We start from the raw sequence: 9377 nt of genomic DNA, 5'->3' as shown, positions 1-9377 counted from the left end.
CAATAAAAATTAAAAGTAATGTCATTTTTTTAATAATAATATTAAAAAATTATATAATTAATTTCACTTTCCTTTTTAAGTTTTAAAAACTATTTTTTTAGTACATTGCTTCCCCCCCCCCCCCCCCAAACCCTTTCTAGTAGACCTGACCAAGGTTCGTGAACCAACGGTTTCGATTCAAAATCGATATTGAACCGTTAATTCTAATACATGATCTTGATTTAATTTTTAAATTATTAATTACAATAATTGAAAATTAAAAGAAAGATTTGGACTTAATTTTTCAATTAAGCTTCCTACGTATCTTCTGAGGGTTTAGATGAATCAAAACCTACGTAATTCTCTTTCCTTTGCATATCTAATAGTTGGCAGTACCTTCTTACCTTATCATTCACTTCCACTATCTTGAGTATTATTTTTTGATAATAAATAAAATTAATTATATAAATAAATTATTTGATTAACTATAAAAGATAATAAAAAAGTAAATAAAATTAATTATATAAATAAATTATATAATTAATTAGGAAAGATAATACAAAAATAATAAATAAAATTAATTATAGAAATAAATTCTATAATTAATTATGAATTGTGTAATATAAATAGAAATTAGAATTAATAAAAAATTAAGAAAGAATTTAATTAAATTTAAGAGAATTTGATTGAATTGAAAGATTAAGAGAGTATTAAGAGTTGAAAGAATGAGAATGAGAGTTTGAAGGATTGAGAGTGAGAGTAGTAGAGAGATTGAAATTTGAGAGATTGAAATTTGAGAGAATGAAATTTGAATTGGTATATATATAGAAAAAAAAATTTGAAAAAAATTAAAAAATAGGGGGGTAAATTGTAATTTAAAAAATTGCAGGGGACAATTTCTATAAAAAATTTGCAGGGGAGGTCCCCTGCAATTTCGCTGAAAATTGCAAGGGATCGGGTCCTTGCAATTTCTTCTTCTACTGCAAGCCAACGGTTCCCTGCGCAGGGAACCGTTGGTTATTTAAATAAATTTTAAAAAAATTCTAAAAATTCAAAAAAAATTCAAAAATTTTCGGTTCAGCACAGTAAACCGTCGGTTTATATATCGATTCATAAACTGGTGTGAACCGGCGGTTTCACGGTTCCAATTTAGGTAAACCAGAATCGAACCGCCAAAATCTGGTTTTGGTTCTGGTTCAGTCTAGTTCCGGGTTTACCGGTTCTGATTCCGGTTTCATCTGGGTCGGTTTCAGTCCGGTTCACGGGCCAAACCGGCTCGTGGCCAGGTATACTTTCTAGCTATTATCTCCATCTTCGATGACCATCAAATCTAGGCCAAACGACTATTTCCCACCCAAGGTTTGATGTTTTCTCAAGTTTCCACCCTTTAACTATGGAAACACCAAACACCCACCCATGACTGGTTAAATTTAACCAAACTCTAACGTCTGAAAATTTTATCTCTTTTTACCCCCTAAAATTTAAAAACTAAAATTTTTCCTCAGCCTAAGTTTTAAAAAATGACAGTTTTACCGTAGGGTTTGGTTTTGAAATCTCCGGCTCTGTTGCCGACGGGGTCTCCCTCCCGAAGCATCCTTTCCTTCCGGTAATCCCTTTCCTCCCATTTGGAGGTCCGATCAGCGTTGGAGACGCCTTGGGAGATAAAGAACTTCGTCAAGACGAAGTTCTTCGTCTCCCAAGGGTGAAACTGCCATTTTTTAAAACTTAGGCTGGAAAAAAATTTTAGTTTTTAAAGTTTAGGGGGGCAAAATTAGTTTCTATTTTAGTTTATTTTTAATATTATAGAGAAAATGACGATTTTACCCTTACCACCGTTAGGGTTTGATTAAATTTAACCAGTCATGGGTAGGTGTTTGGTGTTTAAGGGTGGAAACTTGAGAAAACATCAACCCTTGGGTGGGAAATAGTCGTTTGGCCTCAAATCTATCCTAAACCATTATCATTGAAGTCTTCTTACTGTTCGACCACTAAAAGTTGAATTTCTAGATAAAAATCGTCTAAAAATCTAAACGATTTTCGTTTAGATGATGATCAGACAATTTTTGTTTGAATTTCCAGGTAACGTGGCTTAAAGAGAGATAGTCAAACTTTTTTTCTATTGGTTAGGATTGAAAGTGTTGTCGTTGGTGACCAAAGATGGTTCTCAAAGTTGAGAGAAAGAAAACTCTAAGTTTTGGAAAAAGACGGAATACTACTTTTCAAATTTGAAAACTTTATATGTATGGATAAAATTATTAATTTTTTAAATTTAAAAGAAAAATAAATAAATTTTATATTTTTTAAATATTTTATTAAATAATGATTTTACTCTTAATTTTATCTAAATTTTTTAACAGGATTTTGTTTCTAAATAAAAATTTTGTTTATAAACTCAAACAATATCTTAATATATTTTTATTAAATCCAATCAAACATAATAATTATTTATATTTATTTATAGTTATTAATATTTAAAAAAATATATATTTATGATAATATTTTATTTTTTCAATAAAAGATAGTTTGAATCAAACACATCCCAATTGTTTTTTTTGGGGACAAATAGTTTGTGTTGGGCTTAGGCCTATGAGTATTGTCCACACAAAAGCCCTTTAACCTTGCTCCTCATCAACATCTTGGAAGTTGAATAACAATGTTCCACCCATGGTCTATTGTAATGAAATGGACAAATGCGGCCTATATTATACACCATTAAATATATTAAATATAATTTATGTTTAATAATCTTTTAAATTAAATAATTTATTTTATTAATAAAAAATTACTCAAACTAAAAATATTTTTATCGTTTTGGCTTCGTACTAAATTTTAAATTCAATATAATTCTATTTATAAATAAATTATATAAATTTGTTTATACAAATTAATATGATAATATAAAATTAAATAATTTTAAATTATAAAAATAAATAAACAATTACATCACTTAATAATAAATTATCACCTAAGTTAATAAATTTTATTTTTTTATTTAACAATTGCTATATCACTATAAATGTTTAGTTAAAAAAATAATCCTATTAAAACTCAAATTTAATTAAAAAATAATTTAATTTTAAATTAATAATAAAACTCCTTGTAAACCATCCATAAATCGAGTTCAATTAATCTAGCAGTAACTCCTTAAAAAAATTTGGGTGCAAAGCTTTACGATTTTGTGGATTTGCTTATAAATCTTCCACAATTTTATCTAATATAATTTTATATACAATTAATTTGATCACATATAACATATCAATTCATCTTTATTTGCACAGAAACTGATTTTATTTCCTATAATCTTTTAGTTGGGCTGATAAAAAATTGACCTTATCAAGGCATTTGAGTCCTCAACAATCTCATCCTCATCTTCCATTTCAATTTTCATCTTCTTCACTGCCTCAGCAGCATCATTTCTTGGTCCATTCGGGATTTGAATCAGTACATCGGATTTTTGTCCCGTGGTTGCATTGACAAGTCCTCCGTTTCTATCCACCCGGTATACCAAATCATACCCATTTGGCCCTGCATCAATATAAACTGTTGAGTTCTCATCGATCTCCTCCCTAACCAGCATTCTTGATAGCTCAGTTACCACCTTCTTCTCCAGCCATCTCCTGATAGGCCTAGCACCATAAACCTGAGACAAGAAATTTCATTGTAAGTTTATCGTAAAACTAAGTAACATAAATGGCGGATCCAAACCCAAAAAATGAAATGTCAACTATACTTACTGGATCATAGCTCTCTGCCAATACAATATCAAGAGCAGCATCGGTCACTGCCAAAGCCACACCCCTGTCAGCAAGGCGGAGGGCGACATCTTTCATTTGCAACCTAGCAACTTTCCTCAGTTGGTCATGTGAGAGTGGATTGAAAACAACTATATCTCATCAAGCCGATTTAGAAGCTCTGGCCTGAAATGCTTCCTCACCTGTTGAACAACATGTAAAGATTTTTCAGTACTTGAACCTTTGCAAGGAAATAAAAAACAGAAAACAAAATAGAGGAATTTATATTTTGCAGAAGTAAATAAGAGAGGCATTAGGTTTACCTCTTGCATTACTCGTTCGCGAGCAACTTGCATTGTCACCTTGCCCATCAAACTAGATAAGAGGTGCTCAGCTCCCAGGTTTGAAGTCATGATGATCACCGTGTTTCTGAAATCGACAGTGCGGCCCTGACCATCTGTTAATCTTCCATCATCCAGAACTTGAAGGAGAGTATTAAAAACAGCTATGTGTGCTTTCTCCACTTCATCAAACAGTACAACACTATAAGGCCTTCGCCTCGCAGCTTCAGTAAGTTGTCCACCTTCTTCATGTCCAACATGCCTGAAAAATATACAACAATGTGTTAGATGCTGCTATCCTATTGCACCAAATTTATAAACAGAAGCAATACAGCAAAACGTGAAGCATCACTTACCCAGGTGGAGCACCAATTAGCCGTGATACAGAGTGCTGTTCCATGTACTCTGACATATCGATTCTCACTAGAAGATTTTCGTCATCAAAGAGTTGCTCAGCAAGTGCCTTAGCAAGCTCAGTTTTACCAACACCAGTTGGACCCAAGAAAAGGAATGAGCCAGTGGCTGTTGTGGTCTACCAAGTCCAGTCCTTGACCTCAACAGAGCCTCAGCTACAGCATTAACTGCATCATCTTGTCCGACCACTCTCTTATGCAACCTCTCAGCTAGCCCGATTAACCTCTCTTTCTCATTCTGGCCAAGCCTTGTGACAGGAATACCAGTCCAGCGGCTCACCACCTCGGCAATGTGTTCTGGTCCAACAGTCTCTGTCAACATTACGTTTTCATCAGTGTTTCCCTTAGTGTTTCCTTCAAGCTGTGCTATGGCAGATTCCACTTCTTGAATTGCCCCATATCGCAAATCAGCAACTCTGGCCAAATCATATCTTCTTTCAGTCTCTTGTAATGCAAAAAGGAGCTCTTCTCTCTTTTGTTTAAGCCACCTAATCTCGTCAATTCTTTCCTTCTCTTTTCTATACTTCATCATTAGGGGCTGAAGCTTGTCCCTCAGATCATCAAGTTCTTTCCAGACCTGTAAAAATAACAAGTAATTAGATACTACATCAAAAGAAAATCGTTAATAACAAAAATTGCAACTTCCTTCTTGTTCATCCATTTTTTACAAGCCAAGTACTTACTTCCACAAGACGTGCTTTGCTAACTTTATCTTCCACAAGTAAAAGTGTGTGTGTGTGTGTGCGCGCGCGCACGCGTGTGCATGTGCATGTGCGTGTTGTGTGTGTGCATGTGCATGTGCGTGTGTGTGCGAGACATATGATTTGATCATATGATCAAAATATCTACATCTATGATATTATTATTGATTAAGGTGTAATACTACATAATAGTAATAACTAGCTTAACAATCAGTATTTGCTTCGTTTTTGTTGTTTGTATGTCTATCTCCTTTGTATTTATTGGATTCTTTAGACAGAAAGATATATTTAAACTTGGCAAGATTACAATTTCCTACGCTCTTGGGATCATAATGGTTATATTTCTATTTCATTTTGCATTAAAAGAAAAATGAAAATTGCACATATCAAAGGCTAGATAATTAAGAAGGAAAAAATATCTTCTTACTGGATATATACCCTGAAAACATTTGTAGAAGATTCTATATTGATTCTTCGATTAATAGGAGCATAGTTGTTATCTTTACGTAGAGAGAAATTCCTTTTCTCAAAGAATGTCGCTAATTATTTGTTGAGACATCTATAACTTATCCGGGAATAAGCCTTAAATAGAATTCATGTGGGTTGCAAACTATTGTACATCAGGTAGATTCACATTAAAAGAGTTGAAGTTCACATAGATTAGAATCTGATACATTCATCCCAGTCAAAGTATATCAATTCTTGTTTAAGCCGCCGAATCTCATCAATTCTTTCCTTCTCTTAATGATCTTAAGGACAAGCTTCAACCACTAATGATGACGTATAGAAAAATCAACAGTGCGGCCCTGATCATCTGTTAATCTTCCATCATCCAGAACTTGAAGGAAAGCATAAAAAACAGCTGTGTGCTTTCTCCACTTCATCAAATAGCACACCACTATAAGGCCTCCGCCTCACAGCTTTAGTAAGTTGTCCACCTTCTTCATGTCCAACATACCTGAAAGATATACAACAATATGTCAGATGCTTATATCCTATTACACCAAATTTATAAACATGAGCAGCACAGCAAAATGCGAAGCATCACTTACCGAGGTGGAGCACCAATTAGCCGTGATACAGAGTGTTCCATTTACTCCAACATATCGATTCTCACTAGAAGATTTTCATCATCAAAGAGTTGCTCAGCAAGCACCTTAGCAAGCTCAGTTTTACCGACACCAGTTGGACCTGAGAAGAGGAATGAGCTAGTGGGTTGTTGTGGTCTACCAAGTCCAGCCCTTGACGCCAACATGACCTCAGCTACAGCATCAATTGCATAATCTTGTCTGACCACTCTCTTATGCAACCTCTCAGCTAGCCCAATTAACCTCTCTTTCTCATTCTGGCCAAGCCTTGTGACAGGTATACCAGTCCAGTGACTCACCACCTTAGCGATGTGTTCTGGTCCAACGGTCTCTGTCAACATTAAGCTTTCATCAGTACTTCCATTAGTATTTCCTTCAAGCTGTGCTATGGCAGATTCCACTTCTTGAACTGCCCCATATCACAAATCAGCAACTCTGGCCAAATCATATCTTCTTTCAGCCTCTTGTAATGCAAAGATGAGCTCTTCTCTCTTATGTTTAAGCTGCCAAATCTCGTCAATTCTTTCCTCCTCTTTTCTATACTTCAACATTAGTAGTTGAAGCCTGTCCATCAAATCATCAAGTTCTTTCCAAACCTGAAAAGTAACAAGTAATTAGATACTACATCAAAGAAGATTAATTAATAACAAAAATTGCATCTTCCTTCTTTTTCATCCATCCTTTACAATCCAAGTACTTACTTCCACAAGATGGGCATTGCTAACTTTATCTTTCTCCTTTTCTAGAGCATGAAGTTCAGCTTCCAATTGCATCCTCTTCCTCTCAAGATTGTCTATTTCCTTAGGCTAACTATCAAGCTGCACCCTCACATTTGCACAGGCCTGGATTCAGAAGATAATATATGTTAGCATAACCAACACTTCAAATTAATTTTTCATAAAAGGAAACTGAATAACTATCAAAGAGAATTTGACATACCAGTAATGTATGAGTTGATAGCTGTGCGGCAACAACTAGGGCACGATCCTGGATCTGGACACCATGGTGACCCTCATACCTCTCTTTTGATCCTTGAAGGATGCTTATAGCATTAGGTACAACAGGCTCAGCCACATAAAGTTGTTGAAACCTTCTTTCAAATGCAGCATCTTTCTCCACGTACTTCCTATACTCCTCAAGCATGGTAGCAAGCATAGGCTTGAAGAGGTTAGCAGCATCCATTGATCCTTCGGTTCGGCCTGCTCCAAGTACAAGGTGAATTTCATCAATAAACAAAATCAATTTGCCCTCAGCTTCCTCAACTTCTTTCAAAACAACCTTTAACCGCTCCTCAAATTCTCCCCTGTACTTTGCACCAGCAACCAGGGCACCCATATCCAATGCAATAAGCCTCACATCAACAAGATTACTAGGAATGTCTCCTCCTACAATTCTCTGAGCTAAGCCTTCAACCACAGCAGCTTTACCAATTCCTGGCTCTCCAATGAGAACAGGATTATTCTTAGTCCTTGAGAGAATTCTAACAACCCTCCTAATTTCTTTGTCTCGACCAATAACTGGATCTAGCTTTCCTGCCTGTTCAACAAGGTCTCTCCCATAATTCTTCAAAGCTTGAAATGTAGTATCACCAAAAGTGCTCTGCACCTTCTTGTGTTCCTTCCCGCAGAGTTTTTCCACCTCAGATTTCACTTTTGCCGTGGCAACCCCAGCTTGCTTTAATAAGTCCCCAATCTAAGAATCCGCCAGGAGTCCTAGAATTAACTGATCAACAGCAAGATGGGGTGTCTACCCGAGACTTTCGTGCAGCTTGAGCTTGTCTAATTGCTTTAATAAGAGTAGTACTGGCTGGAATTTCATCAGGTGGTGGTGTTTGAGAAGGGAGTTTCTTCATGGCTTGATTGGACACTCTTTCTGCAACTGAGCGGCATTTTCACCACCAGCATTGCTAGTCGTATGAGAGAAAATGCCACCGGGATCAGATAATAAAACAACAGCAAGGTGGAGAGGAGTGAACTGTGCATGACCAGCACTCATTGCCAGTTCGTGTGCCCCAGCAAAGGCTTCATTTGTTTTGTGGGTGAACTTATTGGGATTCATTGGCTCTTTTTGTGAAGTATCTACAAAATCTGTTCCAAAAATTCATAGACCGTTAGGACAATATTCTTAACAAGTAATAATGCATCATATTTTCAAAAAAGACCATTTTTACAAGCGAGATCAAACTGTATTCCCCTTTGCAAAGAAACCACAATGTCAAAAATTAAATTACCTTTGAACCAAAGTTAGATGGAAATCTAATTTAGCGGTATTCGAAAAGAGAAAAATAAAATTATAAAATAAGTTCTTGATTGAAATCTTCGGCTTCTTTTTTTAAAAACGGTTGACGTTTTCCCAAACCGATTTAGTCGGAATAATTTTCAGACGAAAGCAAGTTCAAAGAATAGAATATGGCAGAGATGAACATAAACATCAACCAGTTATCCAACAACCTTATTTAAGTTCTAAGGCAAAAAGAAAAATAAAGATCTTGTATATGGAAAAAGAAAACTTCCCAAAAGCCGAAACAGAACAAAAAGATTTTCAGTCTTTTAATTCACACAAAGATGCAGCAGTTGTCGACCAATAAATGACCGCCATTCAACAACTGAACATAGCCACAACAATATTTAAAAACAAATCCTCCCACTAACTTCAAGAACAATCAAACATTGAACAAATATCACGAAAAAAAGAATCGAAAACTTCAAAAACATATAAATTCTAACGCAAAGACATTAACACTAAATTAAAAGAAACAGAGACACTCAAAATCTTTAACCTCCTAATCGCATGCTCATACAACAAGCTACAGCAAAAACAAAAACGTTCACAAAATAAAGAAGAGAGAAGTAAGAGGGATATTCCCGTCATACCTAAAGTGCAAAAATTTCTTCTGAGCGCGGTTAGTTAGAGAGAAGAAATGTTTAGATTTCTTTCGTTTCTTTCTTTCCTTTCTTTGTGGTGATTGTTTTCTTTAAGGTGCTTTGAGAGAGTTGGATTTCCTCTCTTCGGAATTTTGTTTTTTTTTTTTTTTAAATTTGGTGTGCGTGAGAAAAAGGTGGCAAGAGAGTGGTCTGCCGGAATTAACCCAAAAAAAAAATAATAATAATAATAAAAAACCACC

The 9377-nt window shown here is 35.1% G+C and overlaps 1 pseudogene; it reads right to left on the bottom strand.

Annotated features, from left to right (window-relative positions):
• Nucleotides 1–3173: 3173 nt before the first annotated feature.
• On the bottom strand, nt 3174–9303 carry LOC123211276 (annotated as a pseudogene).
• Between the last annotated feature and the right edge of the window lie 74 nt (nt 9304–9377).

This window comes from Mangifera indica, chromosome 3, assembly GCF_011075055.1.
Source record: "Mangifera indica cultivar Alphonso chromosome 3, CATAS_Mindica_2.1, whole genome shotgun sequence".
In the NCBI taxonomy this organism is placed as follows: domain Eukaryota; kingdom Viridiplantae; phylum Streptophyta; class Magnoliopsida; order Sapindales; family Anacardiaceae; genus Mangifera; species Mangifera indica.
The sequence above is the reverse complement of the archived record's forward strand: the minus strand, read 5'-3'. Positions and strand labels throughout refer to the sequence as shown.